At 44.3% G+C, this 20,837-nt stretch overlaps 1 long non-coding RNA gene across 2 annotated transcripts; it reads right to left on the bottom strand.

Moving 5' to 3' along the window:
* Positions 1-3,773: 3,773 nt before the first annotated feature.
* LOC146191867 (uncharacterized) lies at positions 3,774-20,584 on the bottom strand. 2 transcript variants are annotated; one of them, XR_014706705.1, is made up of 5 exons: positions 20,310-20,584; positions 19,095-19,183; positions 18,327-18,381; positions 14,420-14,511; positions 3,774-5,004 (listed from the first exon to the last, which is right to left on the bottom strand). It is a non-coding gene; the product is annotated as an uncharacterized LOC146191867 (long non-coding RNA). The 2 variants fall into 2 exon arrangements; XR_014706706.1 differs by having other exon boundaries at positions 14,443-14,511; positions 20,310-20,583.
* Positions 20,585-20,837: the final 253 nt, after the last annotated feature.

Genomic DNA, 20,837 nt, shown 5'->3' with positions numbered 1-20,837 from the left:
GGCGCCCCATAAAGTGGCGAGTATATATACCTATATAGACGAATGACATGCACAGATAATCTGAAGTGGCGGTGGAATCCAAGGAGGTTCTAATAGTGGAATCGGTCGCGGCAGGGCCTGAATGCACAACAGTGACGCATCATGGATGCTCGCTAGCTGTGCGCTCTATACGGGCGCCTGATGACGACATCCATTTGGCAGTTTTTTTTGCTGTGCATCTGCAGACGAGCCATTTTTTCTAGTTACCGCTCGAGAACGAACACCGCCGGTATTTCGCTTAATGGTAGCAGTAATGTTTTTGCATTGAAAACAAAACAAACTGAAACAGCTATAGCGATCATTACGCGACGACCTACGTCGGTGGCCTATTCGGTTCGAGAAGACGAATAAAAACGTTGCGATGGAAAAGAAATCTCTAACTGGTATCACAATAAGCACAAAGCACACTTGTTGCAGAAAGGAAAGTAAATAGAAATTGTTTAACTGCGAAAAATAAGACGATAGGCGGCGGTACACGAGAAAAGTGCAAAGTCGAAAAGCATAAAAAAACCTTCGGGACACAGAATGCACACGGATCACACAACCAGTTACATGAAGAGCTCGCGATGCACGATATGCGAAGGTAGCTAAGAGCCACGGGCACCAAGGAAGCACAGGGGATATTTTAAGTTGATTAATGCAAAAGAACAACGTAGTCATGGGGATAATTAATGACCACATGCCGCCAGTGGGATGCGAGCCCGCGACCTCCGATGCGCAAGCAACGCAAGCTGAGCACACAAACGGAAATAAAGCACATACACCAATACAAAGTACACAACCAAAGGAAATTAAGCCCGCAAAGCACAGAGACGACACAAAGTGTACAAAAATCGTACGAAGGTGCTTTTCTTATGGGTGGTGAAAACGGCAACGGTTCTCAACAGCACCGCAACGCCCTCGACATATGCGCACTACATGCAAACGGCCCATGCCGAACACCGATTCCAACAGGCAGCAGCGAACAGAGAGGTTCTTATGCAACTAAGCCTAGCGCAAGCACTCACGGCAGGTGGGTTGCGGGCAGGGGACGGAGTCCGTGGCGGCAATGCCGACGGGGCCCCTGCGCGCGTCGGGCGGAGACTGACACGGGTCGCGATGCTGCGACAAGCGGCCGCAATGATGGTGGGCGCGGTCCGTAGCGCCGGGCCCGGGTGCGCGCCCTGGCCTTTGGCGGCGCGGCCTCCCCTCCACCCAGCTCGTCATTGCCGCCGCTCGTGGCGTGCCCCCCGGAGACGTGTTAGGACCGCGCGCGTGGCGAAGCTGGGCAATAGCAGCGCTTTGCTGGAAAAAGACACGAGTGTGCGTCCGACCCGGTCTCGTAAATGTCAGCTTTTGCGTGCGCCCTAGGATGTGCATGCATAGGCTCGTGTGCATGCCCTTGATTTTTGTTCCCGAGGTTCTTCTTTCACTGTTTCTTTGGCGGAAAGATCATACTTTTTTTTTTTCGTTACACGTTGACTGAGTCTATTTTGGTAGGCGGGGAGCCTGATACCGACTCGCAAATGAACGTACTCGTCTCTCTCTGCAGCCCACGCGCATTAGGTTACGGAGGTATAGGTTAGACACCCTCTTAGGGATATGGGTGACTGAGTTCGAGTTTGAGTGTCGGAGCCCAAGCCTAATAGCACGCAGCCAAAGCCTCCGCCTTAACCTTTGTATCACTTCTCTCTGTTGCAAATGTATTAGCCATAGTGTTTCTAGCCTCCAAAGGAATGAGTAGTACCCAAAATTACATTATTTTGATGTGAGCCCCATCACAAAGCTAACGACCGAACTGTATCAAAAATGCGTACAAATGATTCTTAGTTTCACAAATCGTAGTTTTGACCTAATATCAGATATTCCTCTCACGTAGCGCTTTTTTTTGTACTTCTGTAGATGCTTCTGCAGTAATTATCTATTGTAACTACATCGAATTCCATATTTATGCAAACATTTCTTTAGTAACATTAGGCTCACGGCTAAAAACAGAAGAAAAGCTTTGCCGTCAAGAAAATTTCTCTTATCTGTCTTTTTTTCCAAATAGCAGAGTCATCTTCCCTGTGGGGTGAGACAGAAAAAAGGTGCCAACTCGTCTCCCAAATGTCACCTACGCTTTAAGTCACCTTCCTCAGCTGTCCTGCAGCGACGCTGAAAACAGTGTACGAAAGTGTAACGAGTGTTGACCGCTAGCATTTAGTGTCTCCCGAAGGTTGACTTTTCGCTAAATGAGTACTTCAAGCTAATTAAGGGGGTAAAGTAACTTGACTTTATCCAAGCACTAAAACTGTTCCTTTCTATTTAGTATCCTCGTTTTCTAACCCAAGGAAAAACGTATCACCCCCCAAAAAATGACACGACAAATGACACGACACCAGCTGTGAGCTCAATGATTAGATATATCAGATTTTATAGCGAAAGTAATACTACTCTAGGTTTCGAGCCTTCAGCATAGCGCGGCCGGTAGCCAAGGCTTGCCCACGTGACGCTGTGACGTCACACCCTACGTGGGCTGGCAGGAGCTGCCAACTTGGGTCTCTCCTTTCACATGGGACGGTTATGTCAGAATCAGCATGCTAGGCCCCTGGCATTCACTTTACCCCTATAGGCCACTAAGGCACGTTCATACGGTTTGGGTAAAGCGGGGCTCTATATGTGGGCTGAGGAAGAAGAAAAAGAGAAGACGAAGAACGCTCGGTCACCCGCAGCTAATGCTTTCGCTCAATATTTGGTTCAGCAGAGTTGAACCCTTGTAATTTTTTTCGTCTGTAAATAGTTATTCTGCGCCATATAGCTTTGCTATTTCTGGTTTAGTTAGTCCTTTTGGCGAAACTATCAAGAACCCATTCTTACCAGAGGCAGATGATGAACATGTTTCTGGCATCATTCAGGGCTAGATTATACACGACGAGCCCGTACTTGACGAATCGCCGTCGTTCACGAACGGTTTGGAGCTCGAGCGCTCGCACCTCGGAAGCGGAAGGTGCGGCGCTTGCAGCACTTTTGCATCCCTTTTGCCGACTGCGAGCACCCACCACTCGTTAACGCGCCACCCACTTCCACAGGGCTGCTGCACGAAGCTGTTTCTCCTTGCTACTGGCTGTATAGTTCAACCGCACACGGCAGATCGCGAGCTGTTAGCGAAACGTCCGACGACTGCACAGCGCCTCAGCTGACACCAGTCATAGCGTAGTTCAAGATACAGACACGGGCCGCGCGATGGCTCAGTGGTTTCGGCGCTCAGTTGCTAAGCTGGAGGCACCCAGGTTCGAATCCGACAGCGGCGGCAGCGTTTCGATGGATGCGGAACGCAACAGGCGCCGGTTTACTGTACGAAGTCAGTTCACTTTCATTTCATACCATTTCACTTCCATTTAATATCCATCTGCTAGCCAAGACAGAGGCCGGTTTCCGACAGGGATTTGAACCCACGACAAATGAACTTGAAATTGCATGCCATTCATTATTCGTGGACATGGCGAAGTCAGATCCCCACGTAGTGGAAACTAATCGCGAGCCCTGCCCTGCGGCACATCTTCCTTCCTTTATTCTTTTACATATTCCACTTTTTCCTCAGGGGGAGCCTGAGGTGGCCACCGAGAAATAAGTTATACGGCTTCCATTTCTTCATAACAAAGTTTCATTTTCTTTGCTCTGTGGCGGCTGCGTACGTTTTTCTAAAGCAGCGTGATACGCTAAAGCCAATCAGAGCTCGTCTGCGATAGTAGCTGTAAACATATATAAGGCGCCCCTTAGCAAAAAACAGGCACACTAAAAATGTACTTCAAACGCATTGTATTTATTTCGTATTAATTTCGCATTTTTTTGTCCCAATGCCATACAAATATGTTATAAATATACTAGGAGTACAACACTGCATATCTTAATATAAATATGTTTAAAATATGCTTTTCGCCTATTGAGCATATTTCTAACATACTGAAAATGTACTTTCTTCAGCTTGGCAGGGTTCGCAAAATCTTCCACCAATAGACTGACAATGTACTTTGAAAGTATTACTAATGTACTTGACCTATTTTTCATGCTGGGAGAAAGTACCCTTGGAATGGATTAAAAATATATGAAAAATAGGATGCGCTCATATTTTTTGGAGCATTACAAATATGTTGCAGTTATATTTTCCAAACCAAGAAAAATATACTAATAATATACTAAAAGCATAAATTTATACCATTCTCGGAATGCACTAAAAATACATGAAAAATGTGATGCGCTCATATTTTTGATGCATTACAAAAATGTTGCAAAAATGCACCAAAAATATAGCTGCCAAATGCTGAAAATACGTCCGACATTTTGAAAACTAGCTACCGAGAAACATAAATGAAGGGCAATACCGACAAACACCTCAATGCGACATTTGTGTCCATTGTCATGACCCTTTTTCATGCTCCTTGGTTGACAGTTTTCAAAAGTCAATGTTACTTAAGCTAACTTACCGTTATTTCCGTCCGTATTTTACCCACCCAGTCTGAATATATGTGACACAACTTCCTTTATATCTTTATTTGAAGCATTTGAGTACAATGACCCACCGTGGTGGTGCGGTGGTTAGGGTGCAAGACTTCTGTGCCCGAGGATGTGGGATCGAATCCTGGCCGCAGGAGCAACTTTTCGATGGAGGTGGAAAGCAAGGCGCCTGAGTGCTGTGCAATGTCAGTGCACATTAAAGAACCCCAGGTGGTCGAAATTTCCAAAGCCCTCCACTATGGGGTCTTTCATAGTACTCGCAGCAAACAATTTCGGCCATATCATATCACACATTAAATCACAATACAGTCCATGGAAAAGAAATACGCCTATGCCACTCAATATCTATTTACAGAGTTTAATTTTTAAGAAACAGTGCTACAATACACCAATATATAGAGTAACAAAACACTGATCTCGTGCTAAACGAAAGCAAGTAGAAAGTCCGGACCGCAGATCTGGATAGGTTCCAAACTTTGGACGCAACGTGGACTGAAAAGGAAGAAAACAAGACACAAATTAAAGTAGGCTTTTTAACATTCCAATTAACAATCATATACTGCTACAAGAACAAGCTTTAGAAACCAGATGGTTCATTCCTTCTTAACATGGTTATGAATGATGACAAAACAAAAGTAAAAAAGCTGAGCTGGAGTTGGAAACCGCAATGTCTGAAACGCCGTATTTGAAATGTAGACTATGGCAAAGCCACCAACCTGTAATGGAAACCACAATGGGGCATTCTGTTTTTTTATCTGATCCTGACATGAATATAATAGTTCCATTTTTCAGAATAAAGGAGTGCGGGTTAGAATCTTGGAAGCATATTTTTTTTTTTTTTATCAGAGAATGAGAAATGAAACATACTTCCCGTTTATGCATGAGGTTCCATAGCGTGCATCAAAGAAAGGACCGAACACGAGCGCTCGTGTTCTGTCCCTTCTTTAATGTGCACTATGGAACCTCATGTAGATTACCCACTAGCCCGAACCCTGACCCTTCCTGTTTATGATTCTTTACTTGCTTTCTTCAATGCACTCGCTGCATTGTTGAATTTGTGACGCAAAAAAACTCTGGACCATAGAGTAAGGTAGGTGGGGAAATTTTGACATCGCATGAACTGAAGAGGAAGGAAACAAGACACAAATTAAAGCCCTATTTTAACATTTAAAACAATCAAATACTGTAACAAAATAATAAATACTGTAAGCTGTAACAAATATGGCAGCCCCTATTTACGCAAAATAAGTGAATAAAATTCTCAAATGCAGCCCAAATCTGGCCAGGTTAGATATACCAGTACCGCCCTTCTAAAAGCCGGTGTCATGATCACAGCTGACTGCATGCTTTCGTTGATTTATAAATGCAAGAATGGACAACTCTCGCAAAAAAAAAAAAAAAAAAAAGATAAATGTGCCGCTTCTTAACATTCGCATCCACCATAGCTTATGCTACTCCGCACGTTCAGACGACAAGGACGGTCGACTCTGGCAAAAAAACAAGAAAAAAAAATCTCCGCTTCTTAACGTCCGCCCTAATCCATCCTAATTTACAACGAAATTTTGTTTTTACACAGCAGCATTTATATAAAAAAAAACACTGTTATATTACGAACTTCACTGCATGAACAGTTTGTCTTTTAGCGGTGTAGAAAATACAAAACCCAAGTTTTCAAACCCTTCCCTTTCCGCTTAATCTTGAATGCATGCATTTGTGACTATAATACAAGCGAATTTGGAAGAAACAGCAAACGAAACAAGTAAAGCTTTGGTAACATACAATTGCATACCTCAAAATATCAGTACAGTTAATTTTCTGTGGAGCCAAGCTGCTCCCAACAGGTGCTCTACCATTAATTTTACCCACAGAAAACCTTTTGACCAAACTTGGGACATCTCAATTAAAATCCTGACTGACGGCTGGAGGTACAAACATTGCCATCAAAAATTATCATAAGCTTCATGTGTTGATACAACTGCCATGAAATGGGTGCTCCCACTCAATACGAAACCAATTGGCGCTGTGAATGTTTTAACGGTGCCTGAAAGCCTGCAACTGCATTGCAGGTATAATAGGAATGGGATGTGCAAACTGAAAGTCTCTGCAATATAGACCACCAAGTTCAGTTTGATTCTTGTACTATAAGTTCTCAATGGTTTTCTCACATGAATGCAAACTAGCGCCCATACTGTAAACGTGCCTCGACTCGACGCTCTACCACCAGTGCTTGGAGTGGAGAAAACAGCCACTCCTCCACTTCAGGGCCAATTAGGATTCATGAATCCAACTCTGCATTTCCTCTGACAAGTTCTCTCTCTACTCGAAGCAGCGCAAATGGCGTATGGGGATGAAATTAAGGCGTACTTTTGGCCCGAAAACTGTGTGCTAAAGTAGCACGCTTAGTTTTTCATGTTGAGTCTTCAACAACCTTCGCAAGCAAGTTCGATGTTAAGAGCATAGTGGAACTTGTTTTGTGGGCTAGATGAAAAGGGTGGCTGTGAAAAACTACCAAAAATGCTTTTGCGCCTGGCAACAGTCGCTGCTGGTGACAGAGTTTTATTTGTTTGTTGTGAGATGTTCTCGCCCTTTGCTGCTTTGCCTTTTTTTTTTTATTGCCATGCTTTGACAGACATCAAAATACATTTGAAAAAAAAAAAAAAAAAAAGTAAAAGCCGGCACTTTCTATGAACATGGCTTTGGCCTTCAGAGGGCTCGGGGGCAAACGGTGAAAACCTGCATGCTGCTTCACAGTGCGTTTCAGCGCATACACACTGAATTCAGAGCCCTAACTGAAAATGTGCTTGAAGAGAATGCCTTTGCTGGCAGCGAATATCCTTCCGTAGGACAAGCACACCAATGCACTCCCTCGACAGTGCCGCGCGTCCGAAGACGCACTACGTACCCTCAGGTGACAGGCAAGCCATTGATGCGTGGGGTGCAGCACAGATGTCCGCACAGCCCCACCGCACCTTCGGTGCACCCCAGCTTACTGCATGTGACATGCTGTTCCCCCACGACAAGTTTGCCGCCGTTCATCAGACAAGGCGAGCTATGGAAGGAGTGCGCCTCCCCCACAGCTTGAGTCCACCTGCAAGCAAGCTCACCATTAACCGTGAAATGCGCGCCTCAACTCTGCACTCAGTAGGCTCCGAAAAGTTGTTCGCTTCATCGGCAACGACTTGAAATGTACCCACACCACAGACGCATAATGCGATAATCAATTATAGTACTGGTACCGGCGGCTGATCACAGTTATAAAAGCTCGGCACGGGCAGCAAGAGGCTACGGCCACACCTGTAAAACTATAACGTGCCAGATGTCCTGGCTCGCTGTCACTTTCAGCCAATGCTTTAGAGAAAGGTTTGGTGCATCCTCGTCATATCCACTTTCGTGAAGTTTGGTATACCGGTAGAACAAAGTCCACACAGCGAGCAAACGATGTGATGTCCTCAGTGTTTACAAGTGGAGTGGTCGAGGAGCGGCGCCAAGGCAGCGGCACTGCGGACTAGAGATTCTTGAGAAAACTCGAGTTCTCTCTGCCACTGTTGGGAGTTATTCGAGTGGAGGTTGTTTTCTGAAACGAAAAACGGGCCTCGGGGGCCGCTTGGAGTAGAAGTTAGAGTGAAGGCGCAGTCGTGAATATGGCGGTAAGACTAACTGCCACATTCACGACATGCCTTCACTGCAACTTCTACTCCAGGCCGCTTGGAGCGGGAGATCTGTTTTTTTTTTTCTTTTTTTTTTTTGCCAGAGTCGACCATCCTTATAGTCTGAACGTGCGGCGTAGCATAAGCTTTGATAACTCTGATCAGCTGCCGGTACCAGTACTGTAATTAATCATCGCATTACACTTTTGTGGCATGGGCACATTTCAAGTCGTCACTGGTAAGCGAAAGTTTCGTGGCTTGCCCTGCGCGATGGCTTCCCCAGACGACGGTGGACTTGCAGGGGAGCAGTGTGTTACATGCAGTAAATTGGGGGAACTGGAGGTGCGGAGAAGCTGTGCGGACATCTGTGCTGCACCCCACGCATCAGTGCCTTGCCCATCGCAGTCGAAGAAGCGCATTCATTTACTCATCCTACAGAGCGATATTTGCAGTCAGCAAAGGGCATGGCTTTTCAAGCAGGTTTTCAATTATGGCTCCGAACTTGTCCGAAAGAGACTGGGCAATCAATGAACAGAAGGGTAAATGAACATCGGGCAGACACAGGCAAAAACCTCCCAAAAGCAGCTTCCCAGCATTTCAATCAGATGGGCCGTAAGGTTATTGAAATTTATTTATTTATTCTCCATGTTGGGCTTTAAATCTTCAAGGGACACAAAATATAGGGTGGCATATCTAATCCATAAATTTAGAAGATTGGAACCAACAGGAGCAAATATTGTTACGTGGAAACTATGTATTTACAGTATATTTACAACAGCCTCAACAAGCATAGCCGCGAGCAGCAACATGGAACCAGGCCCACTTTGTTGTCATCTCCTTGTCCCTTCCAAAAGGCAAGTGAAGGAAACACTTCGTTGTCGTTATCTTGCAACAATATCTTGAAAGAAGCATTAGTATTCCTTAAATATATTTCCTCTCTGCCACAACTAGTCATGACAACAATCCCATAAAGTGTAAATAGTACACTTTATTCATAGCATATGTACAGGCTGTTTCACACTTGGGGGAAAACTCGGAGCGAGTGGCATCGCGAAACGGCGAGCGCTGCAATCGGGAGCCGCCAGCAGCTCGAGCATGCGCAGACGCTCGAGGGGCGGAGTCTAAGCCGCGTCGTCTGCTACGACGCTCGGCGCTCGCCGGGAAGGGCACCACTCTGGGCAGTGCGCGGTTTTCGTTGTTTTGCGGCAACTAAGCCGATATGCTGCACTAAAATTTTGCGACGCCAGCATGTAGGCCTTCATTGCCAACAATGGGCCTGTAAAGACTTCCCTTCAGAGCATGTGTCACTTTCTCTTTATTAGGAGGGCAAGGGTACTAAATGCGAGCAGCCCTATCCCCAGTGTGCGTTCCCGTAATAATCCAAGAACTGACACTAAACTGCGCGCAGTGCGTTCAGCCTTTATTGGACCACGAAATGAAAAATTACTAAACGCAAAATAGCCCATGCGGCTGTACGAGTCTAATACAATGAAACGATCTGATACGATTGAAAGAAATCTCTACAGGAAGATATGGATGCTGACGGTGCTGCATCTCGACAACACTTTATTACCCCCAGACAGCCGTGCCCGCCGGCCGGAAAACGCACACGTCACGCTTGGAACTTCACCTAGTCTATCTTCATGTCCCCAGCCACAGCGATAACAGTGCTCATTCTAGAAGGCAGCAGTGTGTAAATTGTCTCCGTCAGGGACCTCAAATCAAAGTACGCGCCATGAGGTATTAGTGGTGGACCTACTGGTGATTTTCGTTTTTTAAACTGCTTAAGGTCAAAAGAAATAGTGCTGAAAAGCCAACAAGCCTCGTCATCTTCCTTCAGTCACTGCTGCGAAAATACTGGCGTGACTCGATAAAGATACCGGTAGCTTTAAAAGATTGAAGACTGCTCTCGGCGCTCATCTTCCCTGCCTCATTCCAGCTTTTTTATTTGACAAGAGCGGTACTATACCGTCGGCGATAAGATTTTGTCTTGTGCACATGGCCCGTATTCCGGAGAAAGACTGATTCAAAATTGTAGAACTATATTGCAGGGACTATACTCAAAAAAAGATAGCTGATATTATGGGAAGATCTCTAAAAGCTGTGAACAGGATTTTACAAGCATACAAGAAAGAAGGACGCATCAAGGATGCTCCCCGTGGACGTCCGCCAAGGGCCACAACAGAAGATGAGGATTTGTGGATAGTTGCGGCTGCTGCAGACGCCCCCCGCGCATCACTTCGAGAAATAAAGCAAAGCTTGAAGCTGAAGGCATCGAAGGCTACCGTCAGGCGGAGACTGAATGAAGCAGGCCTGAAGAGTAGAGCGGCAGCTCAAAAACCTCTGCTTCGGAATGAGAATAAGGCAAAGCGGCTAGGTTTTGCAAGAGAACATGAGAGGTGGTCCATTGAAGAGTGGAAAAATGTTGTCTTCAGTGACGAATCCACTTTTACGACCACTGGTGACGAAAGAGCACGAGTGTGGCGCCCTGTCAAGACACGGTATAGTCTTTACTGTATACCCACTAATTATTCATTTGCTAAATCTGGAGATTAACATATAATATTTACGTTTTTCTAAAGAGGTACGGCTCTAGCCTTATTTTTTCAGCATCCGGCAGATGAATCATAAAACGTCAGAAAATAGTCCTTGGTCTAACAAATATTTAAATATATTTGGTTACTGGAACTGCTTATTAAATTGACCTAAAGCGCCGCAATGACATCACTTATTTCAGCCTGTATTGCAATTTAATCACCGAGTCTACGGAGGGTGCATGAGCTTGTGATTTGAACCAGCACTCGCAACGGTTCTGTGAACATGAACCAGTAAAGTGAAGCTAGCCCAGATTCGAAGAAAGGTTGAGGCATGTGGTTTAAAATATCGGAACTCAATGGACGCTTTTTCGCTTTTTTTTTTTCAGCTACATGTCTCAGTATCTGCAACGGGTCGCGGCGAGCGGGCGTACAAGTGTCAGCGTTTGGGCATGCATCAGTAAAGATGGACTTGGACCGCTAATACGTCTCGAAGGAAAGTTCACCGCCGAAAAGTACGCGGGAATTATAGGCGACGTTTTGATTCCTTACATTCTTGACGGCCCATTCCCAGAAGGCGACTACATATTTCAGCAAGACAGGTCGCCCATGCACACCGCTCGCGTTGTGAACGAGCTGCTCGAAGAGCGCGGTGTTACTGTGCTCGAGTGGCCGCCCCAGTCACCGGACCTCAACATTATAGAAAATGTTTGGGGATAGTTAAAAGCATCTTTGGCGCGCCACGCTCTGCATGGGCTGTCCGAGGATAGGCTCTGGTCCACAACTATCGCCGAATGGGAAGCGCTGCGCATGAACCAGTCCCTTACCGAGTCACTTTACGCCTCACTGCCATCCAGAATGAGCGCTGTCATTGCTGCTGGTGGAGACATGACGAGATACTAAATTAAGTTCGGAGCTTGACGTGCGCCTTTTCCCGCCGGCGGGCACCGGTGTGTGAGGGTAAGACAGTATTGCCGAGACGCAGCACCGTCAGCATATATTTCCTTCATTCGTATCGGTTTGTTTCATTGTGTCTTACTCCTACAGCCGTTTGGGAACTGTTTTTCATTTATTAAATTTTTCTCTCGTGATTAAATAAAGACTGAGCACACTGCGCACACGTTTCTGTGTCTCTTTCTAGTCGCGGCGTATTACTGCAGCAGACACAGTGGACAAATACACCTGCTCGCGGTCAGTATCCCGATGATGAAAAAAAAGAAGCATGCTGTCAGGGGAAGTGTGCACAACCTCAGTTTCGCAAATGAAGGCCAAGAGGCTGGCGTCGCAAAATTTTAGTGCAGCATATCGGCTTAGTTGCCGCAAAACAACGAAAACCGCGCACTGCCCAGAGTGGTGCCCTTCCCGGCGAGCGCCGAGAGTCGTAGCAGACGACGCGGCTTAGACTCCGCCCCTCGAGCATCTGCGCATGCTCGAGCTGTTGGCGGCTCCCGATTGCAGCGCTCGCCGCATCGCGATGCCACTCGCTCCGAGTTTTCCCCTAAGTGTGAAACAGCCTGTACATACTCTGTATCCCCGCCCCCCTCCTGTAATAGCAAAAGCTCCAAGTGTTTTTTCAAACATGTTCGTTTCTCATTACTTCTTACTTTGGTTCCCCCTTGAATCGTTTCAGATAATGCCATGCTTGGCAGGTATAGTATACTCTGATTTGTTGTTATTTTAATTTTTTTTGTCCTTCTCTCCCCTTTCCAAAACCTCTTGATAGCTGTTCCCATGCAGCTAGCTGTATTGCTCATCAGGTCCCTTTGGAATGCTTGTCCCTTTCAATGTATGAAGGAGCACTGAACAAAGGTAAAAGGGGTACAAGAATGCTGAATTGGGTGAGTTGGTGCGTTTGCATTTGTCCTTGTCTTCTTTGCGCTACGTTTCCTAAAATGTAAAAGGGGTACATCTCAGTTTGCAGGTCGAGCCAACGTTTCGACAAGTGGACTTGTCTTCGTCTGGGCAAAGCGATCATCAGTGGCAGGGGTTTAAATACGCTGTTGCTTCCAAAGAAGAAAAGCTGTGGAGGTGAAAGTGGGTGAGAATAAAGCAGGTGAAGGAGTGGGGAGGGGAGGATGGGTGAGAAGATGAGAAGAAAGTAGGTCATGGAGTGAACAAAAAAAAAACATCTTCAGTATGTATTTCTCAGCCTGGAACCAGGGATCCTGTGGCCAGCAAAAGAAGTAAAACAGCATACCAGGAAAAACTACAATACCGGGTAGATTATTAGTCACCACTTAAGAGAATCCCTTAAGTATATTCCCTATGCAATATAACTATTTGTGGAAACAATCCCACATAGCGTTAATTGTACAGTTTATTCACAACGCATGTACACTCTATTCCCTTCTGCAATAGCATAAGCTGTACATGCTTCTCCAAACACATTTCCCCCTTATCACTTGTTGCTTGAGTTTGTCCTCAAACTTTTTCTTTTGCATGTCATTTGTGGTTCACTGTGCAGTTATTATCCTGTGACTTTGTACTAACCTCCCCCCCCCCCCCCCCCCCCCCACCACCACCACCAGCTTTGCAGAAAGTTTTAAGAATTGGCCCCCTTAGATATATTCCTTATCAGGGCCCTTTGCAAAGCCTGTCCCTTTGTCAGGTGTATCTGCACCAAACCCTCTTAAGTGGTGACAAATCATCTATCAGGTATTTTAGTTTTTCCTGGTATGCTGCTTTTACTTCTTTTGCAGGCCACCACAAGATCCCTGGTTCCAGGCTGAGAAATACATACTGAAGATTTATTTATTTTTTCACTGCATGACCTACTTCCTTCTCACCCATCCTCCCCTCCACACTCCTTCACCTACTTTCTTCTTACCCACTTTCCCCTCCTAATCTTTTCTTCTTCGAAAGCAAAAGAATATTTAAACCCTTGCCAGTGACAATCACTTTGCCCAGACGAAAACAAGTCCACTTGTCGAAAAGTTGGCTCGACCTGTGAACTGAGGCGCACCCCTTTTACCCTTGTTCAGTACTTCTTCATACCGGGTAAACCATCTTCCTTTCGTTCTACCTGTCCCTTTTCAAGAAACACGTGTCAGCATCGAACCTGCTTTAGGTGCTGACAATCGTTTACTTTGCATATTAAATTTTCTTGCTGCTGCTGCTTTTCTTTTTTTTTTTTTTTCATGCGATGATGAAAGCACTGGTTCCATGCTCATAGAAATTCATACCCAAGGAAACATTCTTTCACTTCTCGCCCTGCTTCTTTCCCCCCCCCCCCCCCCCCCTAGATTGTCTTCTTCGGAAGCAAAACCGTATTTAAAACCTCCACTAGTAATTGTGCTGCCCAGACGAAGACAAGTCCCCTTGTCGAAATGTTGGCTCGGCTTGCTAACTGAGGCTCCCCCTCTACACTTGTTCAGTGCTCTTTCATCCTACAAGCGAATTCCCTACTTTGATCTAATAGATGTGCCACCTTCATGGTCCCAACAGCGCAACAAACATTGTTTAGACTTGATGTTAAACTCTTCTGTTCATAGTAAAACTGAAGGTGTATCTGGGCTGATTAGATTTCTTACTGCTTAGACTGTGCAGCTCTGTCAGGTCAATTTTCAGTGCCCCAATGAGGCATTTACACTACCCAACTTGACACACAGTACTTTCTGAGAGAATAATGCTTAGCAACGGGTATAAAAAAATAATGCAGAATAGGTGCCTCTTATAAAGGGCTACAGGTTAACTTAATTTTCATTGCAACAGTTGATCAACACTTACAGGACAGCCAAAACACTCAGTACCTCCAGTATTTCCTGCTGCTGCACCAGCCATCCCAGAAGTATTGAAGACGTCAACAAGTTCTGGCAACTCTATAAAACAACAGAACATTACAGAAAGAAAACATGAGCAACACTGCACATTGGAGCTTCAGATGGGTGAAGTTTAAATTTCGCAAACTTATTTAGCTACCGACAGCACAGAGCAACACAAAGATGCTACTCAGCTAGAAATCATTTGCACTATGTCGTGCAGCAACCAACAATGCTACTGAGTAAAACTTATTTGCCTTTGTCTGGGCCTTAGAAAATAACCTTCTTTTTTTTTTTTTTTTCATTTGCTCCTGCACAAGGTCTGCAGACATAATCAGAAAGGTATCACTTGCAGAGTTTAGAAATCGTCCTTGAGGTGGCACCACAAAAGGCAGCTATGTATTGTACAACCAACGCCGAATGAGCTACCACTGCACAGCACCAACTATAAGATTGGAATGCAAGGAGGCAGTGTCCATATTCCAGTGTACATAAAGCAATACTTACAGGAAGAAGGTGTGCCTACATACGCACCCGCCAGCTGCTCGGTTAAATGGACTCACTTGCTCAAAATAATGCGCAATGGTCTCAACTGCCTCAGATGAAACAGACAAAGCGAGCACTCAGATTAAAATATTCAAGGTGCATTCTGAATGAGTGAGCCCAAGAAAATTTGCGCTTTTCTTTCTAGATGCAAGATTTCTGGTTCCCAATTCAACGAAAATGTTTGTACTCTAAAAAAGTAGTCGCATACAGTGCTAAGTCTGAACGACAAGCACTGTATCGCAACAGTGCTCAGATAACAACATTTTAGCGCACATTATTTGGATTACATAACTGGTATCAAAGCCTCCCTTGACCTTCACCCACTGGAAATTCCGACGGAAAATTGCACAACTTTGTCCTCATTGACCAAACTTGCTCTTAGAGTTGCCACTAGGCACTTCTTGTTGCCATTATAATTCAATGAGCGTTCAGCGTCTTCATGGTCACACTGATGCTTTCAACAGGTCCTTTTTTCCTAGACCAATTGCAGCATGGAATAAATTATCCGAATCAATAGCCTCCAAGCATGACATTTAAATTTACGGCTATACTTGCTGCCGATCTAAACGAACAACTACAATGGTTTCCTTTCTGTGCAATTTTTATTCTTTCGAGTTTATGTGATTGTGGTCTATGTTGCATTTGTTTTTGCTCTTATACTGCCCATAGTCTGTTTTAGGAGTTTTTGAATTGTGCTCAGGTACAATTTATGGCATTCTTGTATTGCTGTTGTATTACTGCATTGTAGTGCCTGTTCTCGTTTTTCATTTCCTGACCGCTGATACATATGTTATCGATCCCCCCCCCCCCAATGTAATACCCCACTTGGGGCCTTTAAAGGATAGAAAAGGATGATGATAATGATGATGAGACAGACTATTTGGCTGGCAGAAAATGTCTGCTCCTTTCCAGCTCTTCAACACAGTAAAGGTTATATGAACGCGTAACTTTTTCTATCACGCAAACAAGACAGGCAGTCTTGTGCTCGTGCCAATAACTTTGGCATGTAATTATGCGACATAGTACAGCTAGAAGCAATATGAGAGAACACAGGAGCACGTGGCCTCCACACTTTGCAAAGTGCTGCCACCGACATGTGATCAGAATCAGCAGTAAAGACGCACGCAAAGTAAGCTTGGACGGCTCCTTTTTCCGAGGATGCCCTTTACATTATTTCTTTAAACAAAGAAATAAGTGGTCAGTGGTACCATATACTCATGGATTGACCCATAATTTGATGAAGATTGGACACAGACATGCCATCCGGATTGTGTCCTGCGACATAAAAGAGAGCCAAAGGCAAGTTTGCTCGAGTGAATAACCAGGAGTTTAAGTCTAGATGCCAAACTGCGCACCAGACAAGGTACTCCGATTGTATCCAGGGGATTGTCTACCAGATTCCCTTACATTGTGGGAAGCAATACATTGATTAAAACTTCCTGCTGGGCGAGTTGGTAGTTCATCTTGATGTAGGGTTGTTTTTTTTTAGCGCAATTGTCTCGCCTTTCTTGTCTTTGTTTGCGCTAAAAAAAAAAAAAACCTACATCAAGCAGTACATTGGACAAACAGGAAGATTCATTAATGACAAAATTAGAGAGCACGCTGCAGCAATATCGGAGAAGTCAGACACCAACCTCTCAGTGCACTGCAGAGGCTGCTTTATTTATATTTGCAAAGACCAAAAATGTCCAGCTGACCTTCACAATGTGAAGGTTTTGAGAAGGAATAAGGACAGGTTAACAAGGAAAATTTTCGAAGCACGTGCAATCAGGAGCTTGGAAGACCAGTGTGTTACCACGCCTTCAGTGGTACTGTTGAAAAAGGAATCAGATTACGCTTGTTGGCAGGATGTTAAAGATAAGGAATAAGTTAGCTGCAGAGGTAAAGTGAAGGGAGAAAAGATGCGCGGGTTCAGATCAATATAGTTGTCAGTGCAGCGTTGTCCTTGTGTCTGTGTGCGCTTCTTCGGTTTTGTTCCCCTGCTCTGCTGCCTCCTTCCAAGATGTTACACCAATTAGCTCAACATTCTACTCTATTATTGTTCAACTGAGTGATTTCATGTGAAAACCAAAGCCTTGAATGTACACGGCATTGCGCTCCACTGTTTAGGGCATTTAAAAGGCAATAGATGAGAAATGTATGTGACAGCCAAGCACAGCAAAACTGAACATGCCGCGCCTACATTTCTTGCCATCACTCCCTTGTGTTTCGCCCTGCAGCTCGGAAATTTCTTTCTTTCCCTACTTCTTGCTAAGCTTTTCCACTCTTTTACTTCTGAGTGAACTGCACCACCTTCCTTCCATATTCATAGCCACCTTTACTTTTTTATCCTATGCACTGCATTCTTTCCTTCACGGTTCTAAGGCTTATGTAAAGTTGGCTCCTTAGTGTTGGTGAGCCTGATGATAAAGCCATTAAAAAAGCAGTTTTGCATTTTTTTTTTTTTTTTTTTGATATCTGCCCTTCGATTCTAAGTAGTGCGTGTGCAGTGATGTAATTTCAAGGGAAGTACATCCCCGTGGCCAGGTGCACTTTACGACAACTGATTGTTACCAAAAATGTTTTTACCATTTAGGCAAAAGATGTCACTTATGGAAGAGGAACTGGGACTAGAGTTTCATTTTACTATATCCGAGTTTACTATAGTGGGGTTCCACTGTATTAGCACTGCGCTGCGTGTTCGTTTATTGTTAGTTTCGCTGAGCTAAGACAGTGCACTCTTAGACAGGCCCTCCAATGGTTAACCGGCTTCAAGACATAGCAATAAATGAACCAGCTGTGAATGGACCCCTTTCTAAGTCAAGCCAGAGCTTTGAAATCAATACTGGGTTGCAGGCAGTCACAAATTTGCAGTGATGGCAGATAGGACTGGGACAGGCATTGAAAAACATTCCTCATCATATGTCTAATTCTGCACATGCACCATGCCAATCATTTAATGTGCCAGAGAGTGCCATGTAATGATTGATCACAGGCCTTTAATTGTGACACTCAATTGTACCGTGAAAATCCTTCCCCATTTACAAAAGTAATCATTAGCTGTAACATGACCTGTAGAAATTGACACAGAGAGCTGAGGCTGTGTGATCACTACATGCATAATATGATGATGCATTCCCAGGCCATTAAAATTGCAAACAAGCCATTCATTTCTCCAGTAGACACAATATGAAAAATTTTTGACTGATTTTAACTCTTATTTATGTGGAGGATCATAATATTGCAAAAGTGTATTTAAATTGCCAATGACAATTTTTTATTCAATATGAGTTATGCATAGATAAGCCTTCTAACTACTTCAACATAGCCAAAAACATGTAGTTGCTTACCTTTTGATCTAATTCCAGCCTAAGATGCTGTCTCCCCCTTTCCTTTTCCTGGCTTCTATTATACAAAAAAGAAACACCATAATTTTTTTTTTTTTCAAAAATGAGGTTTAACTGCTTAAACACAAACAATTTAGAACTGATTCCTAGCTTTTAACAAGCAGCAGTCATTCATCAATAAGAGGCCTGGAGGAATGTAAGAGACTAATGGTATAATGAAGAATGCAATTTGAACATTATTTTCAATAGCAAGCTGTGGTACTTAAGAGAATAGTGAAAGCTTAGCATCAACACTAAGGCAACAGGTGATGCCACCAAGCTGCCCATTAAGGCTCAGAAAAATAATTTATTTTGCCAATGTACTGCATGTTAAACTCGCTGAAATTGGTGTGCCAGACTTACTGAATAACATAAAAAGCTTTCTGCTGAATAATTTGACAATCTACCAGCTCCAAGATGCTGTGGAGCTGGACGATACACATGGGGTTCACGCCCACCCTGTACAGGATTTCTGGCTCAAACAGGCTTCTGCAGCACACTGCTAACTCGAATAAGGAAGTTGCTACATGATGATCTTAAAACATATCTTAATGGCCCGCAGATCTATTTAATTTCTGACTCTGTCTCAGGGATTAGATTGCAAACGTAAGCATTTTATGCTGTTGTCAAAGAAGGAAAACAATACATTTTTACAGAAATCTAAAAAGCAATACAAAACATTTGCTCATTATGGCCTATAACACACGAATGGAAGGTACAGAAGACAGAAACCTTGCTGGTCTTCAGTCGATGGGCATCACCATATCCCTCCTCTTCCTCAAGCATTGCATTCAGTAATATTTCCAGATTGCTGCGCACAGCTAGGAAGAAGAAAACCTATTAGCAGACATTCTCATACCCGTCTTTGCTTCACTCTATATTATGGCTTGTGAATGACATCACTTGCCTTAACATACAAATGGCACAGTTCAAAATTGAGCTCTTGCTCTGAAAAAGTAATGACTACGTTCATATTTGTTTTTACATATCGAACACCCTGGGCGGGGACACTTATATCCCCACCCACGGTGTCCGATATGCAAGAACAAAAATGTTGAAGCCGACATTCACCACTTGCTGTGGGACTGCCCAGCACTGAAATTGACACAAATCCGGCACTTGGCGATAGCTAGCCTACCAGCAAACAATCCTGCCTCGTATATCACTTGGACGGAGGGACATCATGCTCACTCCTTCACTTCATAAAATCACCCAACCTTTTTCCATTAATTTAATCATTTCTTCATTCTTCATCTCATACCCTACTGATGCCCTTAGGCAGTAAATATCGTTAAAAAAAAAAAAAAAAAAAACAGACGGCACAAGCAGGCAATGTACTTTCCGGTTCTAACCAAAAAACATTCGCCGGTAAAAAAATTACGGCATCTGAAAAACCCAATAACGCCGGTTTTTGGTATCTAGGACCAGTTCTTGACGAAAAACTTTCCTCTTCCGTCCCTTCAGAGTACAGAAACAAGCATAAAGTATTTTAACCATGGCTCCACTTGTTTACGTCACTGCAAAATCCGGACACTGCGATATGTGCCAAAAGTCTTTCTGTGGCGTGACATCGTATTTTTTTCTCCCTTAATACCAACGTTGGGGAAAAAAAAATTACTGCACTGTCGACATGTTGAGCACTACGTGCATGCCCCTTCTCCCCAAGGAGGGCCGTAAATATAAATAACCAAAGAACCTGGGAGACCCTGCACAGCTCTGACCCTGAGACCCAGCTGGGCGCGATCAACCTGACCGAAGAACAACGCGCACCAGCCAGCATCCGAGGCGAAGCGCCAGACGCGGGTGGAGGAGATACGCGAAGTCTATTCCTCCTTTTTGATAAACATGCATGCATACCGCCACAGCGAAATAGCAACGCTATCCGGCTCAATGCAAGGGGGCCAGTTCTACATCTGCAAAAAATACAATAACAGTCTGTATACTTACGGCTGAACTTGACAGCTTGCGCGACGAACAGCTTTGATGAGCCAGTTGCCCGCCGTTTTTTATCCTCTCGAGCCAGGCAACGTTTATCCGATTGACCTTCTGTGAAGGGCCGCTGAACGTCGGCAAGGTTTTTGAGTTACGTTTGACGACTGCGTCGTGCCCCTGAATTACATTAACATACTCTACAGCAAAAGACTCATCGGGAAATTGGAACAGCGCGAACTTGAACAAGGTATCACTGTATCACATGTCACCAATGGATCCCAAAATGGCCTAATCGCACGTGTGTCGCACCCGCCACCTATAAGGAGTAAATAATGTTTCTGTCTCTTCTTTTAGTAGTAACTCACACCATTTAGCCCAAATATAGCCCTTGTTGTTCTATTTTAACGATCTTTTTCCTCATTTATTTTTTTTTTCACTTATGACATCTTTTTACCATGTATACAAGCATGGCCTCCGAGATCACCAAACGGTGATCTCGGAGGCCGTAATACAAGCAACCTTTTTATATATTTATTTTTCAAA

Source organism: Amblyomma maculatum, chromosome 4, assembly GCF_055883805.1.
Source record: "Amblyomma maculatum isolate TAMU_Amacu chromosome 4, ASM5588380v1, whole genome shotgun sequence".
NCBI classification, from domain to species: Eukaryota; Metazoa; Arthropoda; class Arachnida; order Ixodida; family Ixodidae; genus Amblyomma; species Amblyomma maculatum.
The sequence above is the reverse complement of the archived record's forward strand: the minus strand, read 5'-3'. Positions and strand labels throughout refer to the sequence as shown.